At 42.1% G+C, this 17,310-nt stretch overlaps 2 protein-coding genes across 3 annotated transcripts in view; one reads left to right on the forward strand and one right to left on the reverse strand.

Annotated features, from left to right (window-relative positions):
* LOC116845833 overlaps window positions 1–17,310 on the forward strand; it is a 293,678-nt gene that overhangs the window by 77,701 nt on the left and 198,667 nt on the right. The gene's annotated exons all lie outside the window — the stretch shown is intronic.
* LOC116845832 overlaps window positions 1–17,310 on the reverse strand; it is a 244,937-nt gene that overhangs the window by 49,812 nt on the left and 177,815 nt on the right. The gene's annotated exons all lie outside the window — the stretch shown is intronic.

Raw genomic sequence — 17,310 nt, forward strand, 5'->3', positions numbered from 1 at the left:
AGAGAGAGAGAGAGAGAGAGAGAGAGAGAGAGAGAGAGAGAGAGAGAGAGAAAGGGGAAAAGAAAGAGATAATTTGTCTCGCGAGCCCTTTCTATATTTTCCAACTTTCGCGTGCCGCATTTAGAGACGAAATATTCACGGATAAGTTATATTCGTTAACGAGCAATGCGCAATCGCGCGCTCAACTTGCGGCTTCCGCCGGGCTTATCTGGCGCTACCCTTATCTTTGGTATCGTGAAAATCGCAATTTCGTAGCGCGGAAAATTCAAAGGGCGGAAAAGCGAGACCGGGTCGGAAAAGAGAGTTGTATACCGATGATAACAGTTTAAATTACATTCCAGGCACGTGTTTCCGCATAAACAACTTTTATTGAGATTTTAACTTTGTTGTTGCGCGACGGCGGCCGTTACGTGGTGGTGCTCGCTCTGCCTTAACGCGTCTCTCTCCTTTGGTATTTTTGTTTTTAGCCTCCTTTCTCTATACCTATTTTTCCTCTTCATCTCGATCGACTGTGCCTCTCGTTATCGCGAAATATTATCGAATCTATCGTAGGTCGTTTAATAACTGTCTTCTTCCCATCCTAATTAGCGCGGATGGGCGGTCGAGGCCAGGGCGGATAATCCGCATTTAATTATCCCTCCTCGTTCACTAAACTTCGGCTCGCCGTGCGACCCTTTTCCCCACATATACCTCTCCAAGTCCCTCGATATACGTCATTTCCAGAGACAAAAACAACGGTGCAATCCCCTGCGCATCAGATAAACGGAAATAATTACAGCTGCCGTGCGTGCGGCGCATAAAGCTTCGAACGAGAGAGAGAGAGAGAGAGAGAGAGAGAGAGAGAGAAGGAGAGAGAACGGTTGTGCTTAGGGATGCAAGCAGGATGTGTGCGGAATTTTAGAAGTACGGCTTTTCGTCTGCCTTCAGCTTCGCTCGTGGTTACGTTCCTTGCTAATATTAGCCGCCGAATATGCAATATTCTTCGTGTAAAACGACTATGAGAGCAATAGTGTGTACTTTATTAACACGTACGTAAAATCGTAATATTCGTCGAAAAAAGACTTCGTTGGCGTAGGATCATGGTTTGCTGACGATACCGTTCAGCCGTATGTCTGGCCCGAGGTATTACAAGAGAAGGTGCCGTCGAGACTTGACTCTTTCCAAATCTTTCGATCCACGAATGGCGAGCTTTTCGCGCGACGCTGTAGCGACCGGCGGACAATTACGATAATCGAGCACCATGGCCGAACCTAATTGCCGAGATCTCCCTCGATGAATGGAGGCTCGCCTAATTTGCGATTGCATTATTATCAGCGATACATACAGGTAGCTTTCTCCCTCTCTCTCTCTCTCTCTCTCTCTCTTTCTCTGCGGCGCGAGCTCGGCGATGCACTGCCGGTCGCTGATCTATAGGGTCTATTTGCGCACGGCAAATTGTGTACTCTGTCGTATTAGGATTGCGTCCGTGCGCGCACGGCGGTTTAATAACGTGCTCGCCGATCGACCGCGTGTCAACGGACGAGCGCTTGTCAATTCCGACGACGAGAGTCATCGATCATGCACGAAACGTAGAGTTAAGTAATCCGCAGCGTTGAGCCGGCCGTAGACGTGAGCTGGCAGGCGGAAGGGTTGTTCCTGTGACGGAGGGTGACTGTATAGGGCGCTTGTAAAATTACCGCGCGGCGGCACGCTCTCTCTCTCTCTCCCTTTCTCTCTCTCTCTCTCTCTCTCTCTCTCTCTCTCGTTCTTTGTGTGTGTAATGTGTGTATACTCCCGCGTATTGCCTTAGCCCAGATGAACTGCCGACGCGTGTAGATTGGAGCGATCATACTACATAACGCGATCAGTCATTTTGCGATCTGCGTGCATTCTTCGTGTTCGAGTAAATCGCCGGAAACGTGGCTCGGGGATTCACGTCAATCGATTCATCCGTTCATCCGTGTCGTATTAATGAAACGGCCGTACAGTATCGTTACCTTCTCCGCTTCGGCAAACTCTTTTCTTCTTCATTGTTTTGGCTGTATCCAAAAAAAATCTCATCCTCAGTGGAATCCTCCTATATATTATGGTCTCAAAGGGATTTTTTGTAAACCAAAAGGAAAATATTCTGAGCACAATATTCTTCAAGTCAGAGAAATTTTGTGTTTTATATCTACAAGTTTTGTTTTTAATAGGATTTTCTTCTCTCTAGTATAAGTTTATATTTTATAAGTTTATATTACTTGTTCTATTAATAGAAATTTTTCTTCTTGCCCTCTTCTAATAAAAGGACATTTTGTTTTAAGTAGACATATATCTGTTGATTCGAAAAGAAAAATATGAATGTATTTCCGAATAGTTGGCTTCATTAGACAAGGAATACTTTTTCGGTAAAAGTTTTTACTTAGAATATGAAATTACAGAAAATAACACTTTGCAACCAGAGTTCTTGTTTTTATATTGTTTTGATATTGGAATATTTTTCTCCTCATTTTAGAAAAACCCTTTTGAGACCGATATATATATATATATATATATATATATATATATATATATATATATATATATATATATATAAAACAGAATTCCTCTAAGAATAAGATTATACTTTTTTGAATGCTTCTTTAGATGAAGTGAATGTTTGAGTTTCTTTCCTCAAACGCCAATTCTGCTGTGCAAAATCGTAGCAAATGACGATTTGGACGATGAGCGTGCGAACAATATTAAAGACGGCTAGATGCGAGAACAGATAGAATTGATCTTTTTATCGCTTCGCCATCTTATCGCGCGCGGGCTTTTCCGACGTGTTAATCGCGATCGTGAAGTCCAACGTGCTAAAGCCACTGTCGTCGTCATCGTCTACCTCTCAGAAATGAAGTGTCTCCTGCGAAGCAGAAGCATGAATAACCGAAGATCCAAATGGGGCTCTTTTATGCACGGCTCGCGTCCTGTATAAAGGTCAGGGAATTGAAGTGGTAGTAGGATGGACGGAGGTAGGGACCAGGCGGCGAGTCGGACGAGTTTAGAGATCGCGCGAGATTAGATACATCTTCAGAGGGGGTGGAACGTCGTCGTCTTCGTCGTCGTCGTCATCGTTCCCGGACTGAATGGCGATGCTGTGACGTAAACGCGAATGGAGGCTGCGCGCATAAGAGGACCGCCTAATCTGCATTTACATAGCTTTCAGCGCGTATCTCGCGAGAATGGAGCACCCGAAGCCTCGGAGGTACAATTTCTCTTCCGCCGCGGCGCGAAAGAAGGCCTCGAGCGAGCTTACGACAATGCCGCTCTAAGTCGCTTCCGAAGAAGGGTTCGAAAGGGGCGTCGAGTGGCATCGGTGCGCTCGCTCGGCCATTGTCGCGCGTACAAACAACGGGATCCTACCTTCGAGGATACGCGATCCGGGCGTCGAAATCTCGGTCGGGAAAACAGTTCAGAGCTTGCACGGCGAGAGCTCTCACCGCGGTCGTGTTTAAAATCGCGCCCTGTTTTCCCGCAGGACCTCTTTGGAAAAGGGCAAGGCCGGGAGAGGAGAATGCATCGCACGCGCACGTCGATGGATCACGTGAGAGGGATTTTCCAAGTATGTGAAATAGGTGAATTCGAAGCGCCGCCGTCGCGCCACGTAATTTGTCGCGCCCGTGTACAAAAGCTCGCGAGCGGGCGAGCGAACGGCCGCGAAATGATGGGCGGTAAACATTACATCGACGCCTCGAAGTCGCGCTCATATTTCCGTTATACGTGCACCATAAAATTCGCCCCCGGCTCACGGGATAGTATATATTCCCCGACGCAGAATTGCGCTTCCGTCGTTATAAATTGCATGCGGCGCGCGTAACGCCTTTATACCTCGGATGCGGTTACCGAATGCGCGCGTTTTACGACGTGCACGCGCGGAACTCGTGTAAAGTCATTTTCGGCGGCCGACCGGCCTGGCGCTATGCGGTGTACTATTTATCCAACGTCACCGCACATCAAAATGCAACGAGACGGCGAGGATGACGCGTCCCGGAGAGGAAGACACGCGCGAGACTATTCGACTTTCGCCATCGAGAGCGCTGGCATAAAAAGTGCCATTTAGGCCGATTTAGATTTTCGGTTATTTTTGTGCAAGTAAAACTCGTTAAATTTATTAGGAAAATCATGTATGGTTGTATAAACTATCGTGGTAATTATTGAAAAATTGTTCCACCGCACCGCGCGAGAATTGATTTACCAATTCTTTTGAATCAAGCTCTCAAAAATAATCATAACTCTTTGCAAATTGATAGAAGATTTTAACTACTACTCGGTTTAAAGAGTTTATAATTTTATAAGTTTTATAAGTTTATAAAAGTAAATAATTTTATGATAAACCGAAATTATTTAACAAAATCGATTTAGTTGAGACACGAATCATTTTAAATTTCTTTAGTCGAGATTCCAAACGAAATATTTTAAATCTATGTTAAATTAGTCAAAAAATGGTTTAAATCTCGGCCAAATCGAGAGAGAAATTCGGAAATTTTAATTAAAATTTTAACAAAATCGACATAGCTGAAACACGAATTATTCTAAATTTCTTTAGCCGAGATTTCAACCAAAATATTTTTAATATATGCTAAATTAGTTAAAAATGGTTCAAATCTCTCTCTTTCTTCTGGCCAAATTAAAATCCGGCAATTTTAATTAAAACTTTAATAAAATCGGCATAACTGAGACATAAATCATTAATCACGAATCATTTTAAATTTCTTTAGCCGAGGTTCCAACCGAAATATTTTAAATCTGTGCTAAATAAGTCAAAAATAGTTCAAATCTCGGCCAAACCGAGAAAGAAATCCGGCAATTTTAATTAAAATTTTTAAAAAATCCACATAGGTGAAATATGAACTATTTTCAATTTCTTTAGCCGAGATTCCAACTAAAATATTTCAAATCTGTCTAAATTAGTCTAAAATGGTTTGAATTTCGGCGGGATTATTTATATAGGAAATTATTTAATAAATAATAGTATATATAAATAATAGTTATAAATAATAGTATAAATAATTTTTTTCATCTTTTTACATGTTTTATTTAAACATTTTCTTACTTATACAAATAATTTTACATATTTGACTTCATATTCATGATCAGCAAATCAAAAACGCCTATATCTCAATTTTATTTCTTATGCATTTTTGTTGCACTTGTTGACGATAGAAGTGAGAACATTAAAAAGTTATAAGCTGCTCGTAAAACTCAAAGTGGGTCAAAATGAAAAAATATGGCTTAAATATTTTTTGTACTTCTACATTTGTGCTAAATTAGAAAGAAATCAGAGTATACCTTTTGGGTAGATTTACTTGTGAGTCAGAGGGAAGTTTCCATTTTTGTCATTTTGCTTTTTTGGCATTTTGTATTTGTTTTTAACAAATACAAAATGCAAAATTTGTTATTGAATTTTGCGCTTTACATTGCAGATTTAAGGTCTCTTCAAGCAAGGTCTCTTTGCTTTTGACATAGATTAACATTCACTTTAACGCAGACGTAATAACCGGTGCATTTCGCGCATACTGTGACGCAAAGGCTTCGAAAGACACATGGCTATCCTATTTGATCCTTATTCTACCAAAGAATGATTTCATGTCCATAGAAAGCGCGGCAATTTCCTCTTTCCAACGGTTTTGTTACACGTCGCTACGTCTACAAGCGAAATTGACGTTTGTATCGACCCGCGTTCTCGATCGGTCGGCGACCCGCCGGCGCGTCTATAACCCTTTAACACGCTAGTTCACGACGCGATGTGTAGGGTAGGTTACGACGCGCGAGTGAAAACAATAGCGGCATTCCACAATACCATTTTGGAAGGCTAACGGTACGCAGCGACTGCAGTTCGCTATCCCCACTTTGTGGTGCAAGGACAGAGACGAAGATGGAGCGTCGCTCCGGGTCACGCGTTTGTTCATTTCACTTTAGAAGAAAATAGCATATATACATAGTTCGCCGACGCGACAACAGATGGCACACTCAATTTGGCGCTAATGCCGAGTCGAAGCTTGACTTGTCCATTCCGCGGCTTTAAACACGGGAAATGCGGTCCACTAGACGCTGCAAAAGCTTTGAAGCGCCTAGAGAAATGTCAAAATTGTGCTACACGGCGCTTCAAAGCATTCACAGTATCTAGTGGATAACACGCGCTATCAGAAACTGCTTTCAGTAAGAGAACATTCTGCTTCAGATGAATATATTCCTCTTGTTATTCAAGAGAGAGAAAGAGGGGGGAGAAACAAAATGTTACAATAATATCTAATAGATTCCCGATTAATAATTTATTTTTCATTGGAATATTCTTTCGATAAAGGTTTTCTTTTAGAGTATATAAGATTATATAAGATTACAAACAATAATACCTTTTAAGTTCTTTTTTTTAGTGTTAGAATATTTTTCTTTTGATTTAAACAAAATTTTTTAAGGTATATAAGGGGATTTCTTCTAAAGACAAAATTATATCTTTTTGGATATGTAACACCCAAATAAGTCGACACAACGACATAAAACAAGAAGCAATCTCTTTGGCACGTGCTTATGCCATTTTTTCACTGCATATTTGAAATAGTTTAATATCGTGATCGGTTTAAGCACGATGGGTTGAACAACATTGGTCATATAAGCGCGCCGCCCCTGACAAATGATAGCAGACGGCCGGTTCACTGAGCGGGGCTAGTTGGCAGTGGCGGCACGTATAAGATGAGCTTTGTTGCGGCAAATACGCTCACACAAACTACATGCATTTATTCATATTCCTTTCTTTGTTTCACTTCTTATAACAATGGGATATAACGATTCTTATAACGATTTTTATAACGATGGGATTAATATTGTACCGCGGATTGAAGGAGCAATTATCGTGATTATACAAAATACTAGAGAAATGTTTTGTTTAATTTCGGAAGTTCTATTCGCACAATTTCTGCGTGCGTTGTGGCACACATCGTGTCTTGTGTCGTTGCCGTGATACACCTCGAGCCTCGTCGAGAGGCAACATCCGTTGTCGCATTTAAATCCGTTTAAGCGCCTCGCGCGCTACGATAAGTATTCGACCTGCAATTCCCGGGAGGTAACAATTACGTCGCATGGTGGAATATCTTCGTTCGCGTTTTCCGTCGCCGAGCGCGTTCCGGATTACACGATGTAAGAGAAAGAAATTGCGCACTGAGTCGCCGGATCGAACGAGAAATTGAACGAAATGCAAAAAAGCGGGCGGAACGTCGCGCCGGTGAAAGCTCGCGAAAGCCATTACCAGCGGCGTCACGCTTTTCTTCTCTTGCTCCGATCGCAAATTCCGTATCCTACCTCTCTCTCCTCCAACTTCTCCCTCGCCTCCCACCTCTCCTCTCCCTCGCCAACCCTCGGAACGCACGAGCACTCGACGAACTTCGAAAGCGACGAGATCCAGATGGCTGCTAGTTTCGCAAACTTTGCTGACCAATTTCTCGTGACCGAGAAGCGCGGGCACCCCGGGACATTACGCGATGTTATGGTGGTGACGCTCTTATAATTAATGATCCCATAAACCGGCATTATCGTAACGACGCACCGAGTGAGAGGTGTAGAGAGATAGAGAGCGGGCGTGCGAGAGAGGCGATATCGATCCCCGCCACAGCGAGAGTCCGTAGAGAATCGTGAAACACTTCGCCGCCGGATCATAATTAATAGATAGTAATCAAATATTATAGTTCTCGCCGTCCACGTGAGCGTGCACACTCACGCGACAGAGAATCGCCTTCGCAGCGACGATAAATTCTGACAGGCGACATGGACGCGTTATGATTTACAGATGGCCGTATGGCGCTCAATGAATAGTCTGATCACGTGTGCGGAATACTGCCCAAACATTCGATCATCATATTTTAACCCTAGAATTCTAAATATCAAAAAATCACGTGAACCCTAAATATAAGTAAAGTTTTCGCAATGTGATTCTCATTTGCTCATAACTTTCGTAAAATTGATCAAAGTATAATCAGTGTATTCTTCACTCTCTCTCTTTAGAATATTACACTTACAATTGATGGTTTAATTACAAGTATAGCTTTGCATTAAAATAAAGTCTCGCTGGAAGAATCAGTTGATAATAATGGCTGTAACATTTACTGATTCACTTTAGGAGAGTAATGGTTGTTTTTTTTAATTGCGAAGAATCGAGTGATACGAATCTGTTAATATTTTTGCGACTCGGTGAAGTTGAAAACAAAGTTATAAACAAACAAAGTATATATTTTTGAGAACGGTACACTGCAAATTCAGGTGTGTTATTTCTAAACGCGTAAGCGTGTAATTTGACTGAAGTTCTTTTTACACATTTCTCGCTGCTTTAACTCAAAATAATATACAGGTTTGCGGTGTAACGTTGAAAAGTTGGCCTGGGTACATTTTACTTATGTTTAAGATTCTAGGGCTTATATTCCCCGTGTACGATCAGTGTCTCGATCGCGTTTATTCTTTACGCCTCGCCGCCTCTATTCCTCCTCTCTCTTTCTCTCCTCCTCCTGCTTCTGCTCCTTTGCCGTTGTCTGCACGGCGCTGGGATCGAAACATAATCCCACGAAGTAATTTATTCACGGCGGCAGGAACACGGAGGAGAGAACTCGCGCATATCTGGGATTTCAACTAAATGATATGTTATTTATTTCAACGATAACTCTCCACTTCGTCTGCATTATTATAAATATTTCGAACGACCAAGTGAGCGCGATTGCGCTCGGCGTATTTTCGCGAACGCGCGCGCGGCTTATGAATAACACATAGGATGAAAAATCTTTTATATGCAAATAATACGTCGCGCGTATTACTCACTAATCGGATATTAATTCTCGCGTTCTATTATCGGTCAATTTTCAGCGAATACAGTTTTCGAAATGTAGCACGCGCGCGATATTTCCATATCGCGCGCACGGAACACCCGTTATTTCGCGACAGTGTTTTTTTTCTCCTTTTTAACGCAAGCGTTACGCCTCAGTCTCGACTGGGGACTTGTCGATGGTAACGCCGGAAAGTTGCGTGAAATCGCACGCCGTGGAAGAAATTTTTAAGGAAGGGCAATTTTCGAGAGACTCTGGTATCGCGCGCGAGAGACTATATACGACTCCGAAGCCACCCCCGGTGTCACGACAGGCCCCGACACACCACCTGGAAACTTCGCTCTCATATTTGTTCCGCGTCCGCGAACCAGGGACATCCATTCGTCGCGCTAAAAGGGTCAAAAATCTCGCGATGAACTCCGCGCCGAAGAAAATCGCCGAGCGCGCGCCCTGAAACTTAACGCCGTTATTTTTCGCGCCGCTTTTTCGCCCCGCGCGAGAGAACGAATCAACGGGCGAGCGAACGGACGAAGCGACGGGGTTACGGGCGAAACGTAAAAGTAATTTGTCGGATGAAAGCGCCGAAGCACCGCCTGGGAGCGGGACCCGGAACTTTTATTTCAACTTTTAATCCGTCAAAGCGTTCATCAGGGAAAATTTGCGCGAGGAGAAAAAAATTAATCTGATAAAATAGCTCGCGAGAGTGGACACAGGCGAGCGAGGCGACGACGACGGCGGCGACGACGGCGGCTTTCATTCCGGCGAGAGGTAGGGGAGATAGAGCGGCTTAATAACGGAATGAAATACTGCCACTTAAAAGGCCGCCGGGCGAAAATAAATACGCGAAGATAGGGAAGTGTACGAGTAATGCGTTTGTTATTCTGGAATGGTGTTTCGCGAAGTTTCCATTACAGCGTGGCGTTGTGACGCGAGAGGGTGGTGGCGTATAAAGGGTCGTCTACAATGCGGTCGCAGAGGTACGTCTTGAAGTCGCGGCACTAGTCTGTGAATCGATTACGTGCCTATCTCCTTCGCGTAAACTCAGGGAAAATTGAAAGGTTTTATTGAACTCGTCAGTGAAACTTCATTCCTCAGGAATTTACGTGAAGGAAACAGATATATGATCGATTCACAGACTGTTACTGCGATTTTAAGACGTAACTACGACCGCATTGTAAACGATCCTTAATGCGACTACGACCTCTCCCTCTTTCTTTTTCTCTGCCTTTCTCTCTCTGACTCTCTCCCGATCTTCGAGAGCGCAGTTTTCCACTGCGCGACAGTAAGAAGAGATGTTCTTAGCGTGTTAATTAAGCGAGGAAGGCTCGTAAATTCCGGAACAAGGCGTTCGATAAAAATGTACGCGCGAGAAAAGAGGGTCGCGGTCGTATTATACCGTCGGAGGCGCAATTCGCCCGTTCGGGAATTTATCAGCGGCGACGCGAAACGTCGCGCGGCAAGAAAAATGTTTACAGTCACAATATTGCCGTAAACTCTACAAGTTCTTAGCTACACACGGCGGACCGCTGCTCGAAAAAGTTTCGGCGCGACGTCGGCGTCGGCGGCGGCAAGCAAAACAGTTATTAAAGTTACGCCATAATCACTTTACTAAGCTCTTCGTCCGTTAACTTCGCAGATTTTACGGCCGCGCCTCTCTATGTTTGTCGTAAATTTCGAAGTAAAAATTATCGTCTCGCGCAGTTTGCGCGGGCAGTTTGTGACGGGTCTCGCCTTTTTCGAATTTAATCCTCGCGGAGCACATAATGGATTAATGCCACTTTATCAGCGCGAGAGATATATTCTCGAGCAATTTCTCATGGGTTCATCGGAATGAAATTTCCACGGAAACCAAGTAGAAAATATGTGTACACGGAAGGAGTGTGTTGTATAAAAAATTACAATAAATTTTTTGTGATCTTGAACCATACATACATTGAGGACAAAATAATGTCGAATAATTTCTAGTGAAATATAAACGATTCAGAAATTCTAATTCAAATTACCACACTGAGAAAAAAATTTACTAAATTTCAAAAAACGTTTGTTTGGATAATACTGTGAAAATATTTGTTTCAATTAAGTAATTATTTTCTAAAATTAAATAAAGAAGTTTTAAATATAAATGTGTTTCTTTTAGAAAATAATTTTAGAAAATAATTACTTAATTTAAACAAATATCTTCACTATTGAGAGAAAGAAAATAAGAACTCAATAACAATGATATCAATTAAATAATAGGAAAAAGGACTAATTCGAGTTCAAGCACAGGATTACTAGTGCTATGTAATCCATACCACTAGTAATCCTGTGTTTGAACTCGAATTAGCCCTTTTTCCTATTATTTAATTAAATATCTTCACAATACTGTCCAAACAAACGTTTTTTGAAATTTAGTAAATTTTTTTCTCAGTGCAGATTTCTGTTTGAATTAACTAGAAATCTTTATAATTTGACTGAATTCTGATAACTTTGACTTATACAAAATTATGACAGAAATTGTTATATATTTCTTAAAAAATGAAACACATGTCTATCTTCTTACTACAAAATTATTGCAGATACTTGAATGTTTTTTTATGTCGTATATCAGATAGATTGTCAAATTTGCTGTTTCTGTGGTAACTTTTATCTCAACTTCAGTATAGTCCAGCTTTGCACAAACAAACATTATATAAAGAAATATAATTTTAACGTTATTCTCACTACAATATTTTCTCCGTATACGTATGCGCCGCGGTGCGAACATAGACAGTCGGTGATAAACTTTTACTTAAAACGATCAATCGTGCACACGTCGCTTGTGCAAGCCCCATGTTCTTACGGCGAGCGGACCAATTATAATCGTGTATAATTACGTACCCGGCGTTCACCGCCAGACTAATCCGGCTAATCCGCGGCGATATATTAATCACCAGACATCACCCCGCAGACTATCGTCATTGGCCGTCAACCGTAAATACGGCCGTAGCGACGCGGACAGCCTTCGCCGATCTTAATCAAATGAATTGGAAATTACGACGGAGTAAATTAATAACACGGGAACAGCGACGTGTCCCGTCGCGTCGCATCGCGTCGCGCCCGATTGGCCCAACGAGCTTTGGCCAACAGCCCGCCATACGTCTCGTGGGATCGATCGTATCCCTAGCACGAATCCGCTCGAGGCTCCAAGCTTATCGGGGGGGCAACGGGACGCCGGAATCACCGGGCATGACGCAGGAAACCGGAAGCGGGATAGATGAACGTGAGTCGGCCGGTCGACTTGCCGCGCTCCGGCTGCTTTCGCCGAGGCAGGTCTGAAAGGCCTTCGGAAGAGGCTTTGCACTTTATCATAATTGCATCTCGCGGCGTCCAAGCTCACTCTCCCTAACGAGCACGCGGCGCGTCGCCGATGCAGTCCGGGAAATTAGCACGCGAATTAATTCACGTTAGACCGTCGCCGCGGATCACGGAAGCGCCGCTACTTGAGTCGAAATTTTCATCTCACTTTCGACCTCAGTATTCCATTTAACGCGTGCTTCTGATATCAACCTCTTTTATTCTATTTGGCCTATAGCTTTGCCAAGAGGCAAAGCCCTCTTTAGAACCTGCAAGTGACATTTTGTGTTTCTTCTGACATGTAGAAGCGCTAAGTGTGACTTTAGTTGCCATGTGTATCATACACACACTGATCCTTTAGAATATACAGATGCTAGAAAGTATAGGCCGAAAGTGGAGCTAAAATTTCGACCAAGTAGACTCGCGATTTTTTCGTGCTTTCGACGAGAATCCCTCCTTGCCTCCTCCGATGTCTTTGGCAATCTCCCTTGGACAGTCGACGCAAATGGCGACCCTTTTCAAGAGCGAACGACTCTGGTACGCGTGATCGTTGCAGGACGCGATAAGAAGAATAATAAAATTTACATATTCGTGGGAGAAAAATTGTATCCGTCCCTCTTGTGAATTTTAATGAAAGAACAATGGCAATAAGCGCGGCGCATGATTTTATACACAGAGAATATTATAGTAAAAGTTACGTCAAAATTATATTTCATTTTATAATACTTTGTTTTTTTTTAAACCTAGACTATACTAAAATTGTGCTATGTATATATATATGTATATATGAATTGCTATAGAAATATTAAATTTGACAACTTACAGACTGTAGGATATGAAATACATTCAAATAATTTTGTAGCAAGAAGTGATACGTGCGTGACAGTTTTAAAAACAGATACAATTAATATAACTGATTAACTTTGGTCATGATTTTTGTATGGTTCAAGATAAACAAAATATTTTGTTGCAATTTTTATCTGCCCCGTGTACACGAACGCCGTCACAGCGATTACAAAGTAGTTCTCCGATCCCGTGACGTTATCTGGACTATAACTTTCTCGTTTTATTTCTCATTATCCGAAAAATCGGCTTGTTAATATAGCTCTCGAGTTTCCGGGGGCCGGCTAAAGTGTGGTGCAGGCCGGTGTGTTAATTCAACGTGAAGCGAGGCAGGTCGCAAAACCGTGTCCGATATACTTTGTTCCCTCGTCGATACTTTTGCAGCACGTTGCGATCTTTTTCCGCACCATGTCGCGCCGCTGGGAGTAGAGAGAGAGAGAGAGGTGAGGAGAAAAGAGGAAGAGAGAGAGAGACTGTCTTCTCTCAAGAGCCCGTGCCGGTGCTAAAAACCTGCGTCAGCCGCGACGACGCGGCGGAGGCGAGGTTCACCGGGAACTGCCGTTCCTTATGCGGGAATTAATTAAATTTTGGTGCAGCCAGAGCCAGGCTGACCCCGGAGCGCGTACTTCGCAGGCGGCCGCGTTACTTGGAGATCGTCCTCCTCTCGGCTCTTCCGCGCGGTTAATTCCGCTTTGAGGAGACCACCGGGGTCGAGAGTAGAATGGATAAGCGGCGACGGAGCGTCCGCCGTCGGCTAATACACTGAAAGTTTCCGGCTTTTTCCCGTTTTCGCGCTCGTGCCCAGCCGCTGAATTATTTCGGGGTGCTTTGGCCGCGACGCGCGACTTGGCTCTGCCGCTGCAGAGGGTGTGCGAGATGTAACAGTCCTGATTATGGATTAAGTTTCAATTTCGAATCTCTTAATTTTGGTTTATTAATATATTAAAAAAGTACACATTATTATGACGAAAACATGAGTCGCTGATAACTAAACTTATCCAAAAGTTACACTCCGATTTCTTTCTAATTTGGCACAAATGTAGAAGTACAAAAAATATTTAGATCATATTTTTTTTATTTTGGCCCACTTTGAGTTTCACGGGCAGTTTATAGCTTTTTAATGTTATCACTCCTATCATCAACAAGTACAACAAAAATGCATAAGAAATAAAATTGAATACGACACATAGGCGTTTTTGGTTTGCTGATTATAAATATGAAGTCAAATGTATAAAATTATTTGTATAAATAATAAAATGTTTAAACAAAACATGTATAAAGTTAAAAAAAATTATTTATACAAATAATTTCTTGGTTTGACCGAAATTGGAATTATTTTTTACTAATTTACCATATATTTGAAATATTTCGGTTGAAATTTCGGCTAAAGAAATTTAGGATAATTCGTGTCTCAGCTATGTCGATTTTGTTAAAATTTTAATTAAAATTACCGGATTTCTCTCTCGATTTGACCGAGATTTAAACCATTTTTTGACTAATTTTGACAGATTTAAAATATTTCGGTTGGAATCTCGACTAAAGAAATTTAGAATGGTTCGTGTCTCAATTATGATTAAAATTATTATAGTTAAAATTATTTAACTATATCTTGTATTCAATTTTATTTCTTATACATTTTTGTTGTACTTGATGATAAAAGTGAGAACATTAAAAAGCTTTAAACTGCCCGTGAAACTCAAAGTGAGCTAAAATAAAAAAATATGACCTAAATATTTTTTGTACTTTTACATTTATACCAAATTAGAAAGAAATTGAAGTGTAACTTTTAGGTAGGTTTACTTGTGAGTGCCATAAAAATTTTTTATATTTCATAGCTCTTTTGCAATTTTATATTCCAGAGTTACATTTCCCAGTTAAAATTTCAGCCCTACTTTTGACTTGAACTTTCTGACATTTGTATATTCTGAAGGATCTCAGTGTATATGTTTAATATGCATAGAAACTAAAATCCTACTTAATGCCTCTAAGTGCAGGAAATACCCAAAATGCCACTTGTAAGTTCTAAAGAGGCAAAGTAATATTTATTGTTTCTCATAATTGGAACGCACAAGTGTTTCTAATTATTTTACTATGATCTAAAACAAACTCACTACGAATGCAATAATTTTGTTTCAAGACTATGATGTCAGTTGCTCATATTGGTGTCGACAGTTGGTTTGAATATTGAATCAGCAAATTTACGTAAATGATTGAAAGTTCCCCTAACCTTCAATGAACCCATAATTAGGATCGTCACCTTAATGCGACTTATTGCCGTGGCTGCGCGATGTTAACTCGAGCAAGACTTGTCGTGGTATCGACGAGAGCGAGCCGATACTTGGAGTCCGCAATTTTCGCGGATTCGATAATCGGATTCCGGGATCTCCGCTCTCCCGGATTCACCCCCCGACCCCGGATCGAACGAGCCAATATCACAGCGCCCTAAGATACGCGATCGCGTAGCGTGTGTATAGAGACTGCACGGCGGAGCTACGCGGAGGAGCGCGTCTCCTCGTAGAGAAATTTAGCACGACAATGGCGGGATTAGTTCCGGCGGATCGGGGAGCCGCCATTGTTCGGATTTCGGTCGAACCTATCTCGCCGTCGGTACATTCCGGATTGTCCTGATAGCCGAGGCGATCCATCAGCTAATCAGTTCGCTCGACGTGTTTCTTGGAGTACGCGCCGTTCGTTTTACATGCGGGCCGCGTCCATGCGGGTGCTAACTACTAAGATCCCTCGCGCTCTTCCCTGCCGTGCAATCCGCGAATGCTACCTGCCTCCATCGTTGTATTCGACATTCGTGTCTCCCTCGGCAAGTTATACCGGCAGGCTGAACGGAGAGACGCAAGGTATCGCGCATTTTAATCGAAGTACATGAGGCACCGAATTTTTCTTGCACATGTATTTACGAAATAACGACCGTTGCCGTGTAGCGCAGCGGGATATATGATGCGGAGCTTTCGCCGTGAAACTTTTCCATAATTTCCAATGTTAACATCCCGATAATTGAATCTCCCCAGTGAATTCCCCTCTCTCCCTCATTCTCTCGAAATAAGCTTCGCCGCGAATCGATTAAAGAACTCTGTTATCTATTTATACCACCGGAGCATAATTCCCCACGATGCTCAGCCTCGAATTTCATTAACGTGAATATCGGGTTCTGAGTGGTTCGACAATGAGATCGCTTGGATTTTTCATCGGGAAAGAATCGAACCGCACTCGAGGGAGAATAAAGGTGTGTCATCGTTCGCGGGACTTGCCGAGCGTATTAAGCCGGTCGATGGCCAGTCGAGGTGATGGGGAGTTCGGTGATATAAACGATGCTTTATGGGGCTCGACGTTCTAGGAGGAGACGAGCGTTTTCGCTCCGCCGTCGGCGGCGATAAAATTTTTTGCCAGCCCCATCTTTGCGTTCTCGGGCCTTGAAAGTCGAGTGGCGGAATTTACGGCGTCGCGGTCGGTCCCGCCGTGTCGCGAAGACGGTCGGGCATTTCCATATCCTCACGTAACGCGAGAAGCGTGTCGTGGAGCTGGGAAAATATGGAGATTCATATACGTACGGCGAGACCGCGTATCTCCGAGGAATTTGTACAGCGCGACGGCGATTTCCGCGAGGGTAACTTTTCCTTCTTTCGTGGGACATCCACGTTTTTTACTCTCCATTTACCCCAAAAGGGTGAGACATTTCGCGTCGCTGGCGGTCGCTTTTCGTGTTAATTATATTTTCAGTGATTGAGGCGAAAGTATCAATATACCCAATTCTGGACATTCTTGTTGTTTTGGTTCTTAAGTACGAATATATAAACTTTCAACCTGAAATATATTGCATATTGAATATTCAGAGTGAATCTTTTAATGCTAGATTTTAAAGTATTTCTTTTTTAGAAGGAAATATATATATATATATATATATATATATATATATATATGCATAAATTGGAAGAGTCGAAAAAGTTGGTTGACTGTGACACTCATCCCTTCCAACCATACAATTTATTCCTTATGCATTTTCTTCTAATATAAAAAAAACAACAAAAATATTTTAGAATCTAACGTTAGGTGTAACTCACTCTAAAGATATATTTTATGTTGAAAATTTAAATGTCCGTACTTTTAAAGACCAAAACGATAAAAATAACCTAGTTTAGGTACATGTCCGGAATTAGTATTTTTATCTTTTCTTTTTTAATGAAATATTGTCGAGGGTTCTGATTATTTCGTAATTTTATATCTCGTGTTTTTTAACCGATTTTGCAAACTATATATCCTCCCTCCTCCCAACGTGTTCACTCCACGAATTCTTCGTTAATGATAACAAAATTGTCTCCGTGTACGCGCGCTCGTT

This window comes from Odontomachus brunneus, unplaced genomic scaffold (assembly GCF_010583005.1).
Source record: "Odontomachus brunneus isolate Ranch 3 - 2012 unplaced genomic scaffold, Obru_v1 Obru_scaffold_058, whole genome shotgun sequence".
Taxonomy (NCBI): Eukaryota; Metazoa; Arthropoda; class Insecta; order Hymenoptera; family Formicidae; genus Odontomachus; species Odontomachus brunneus.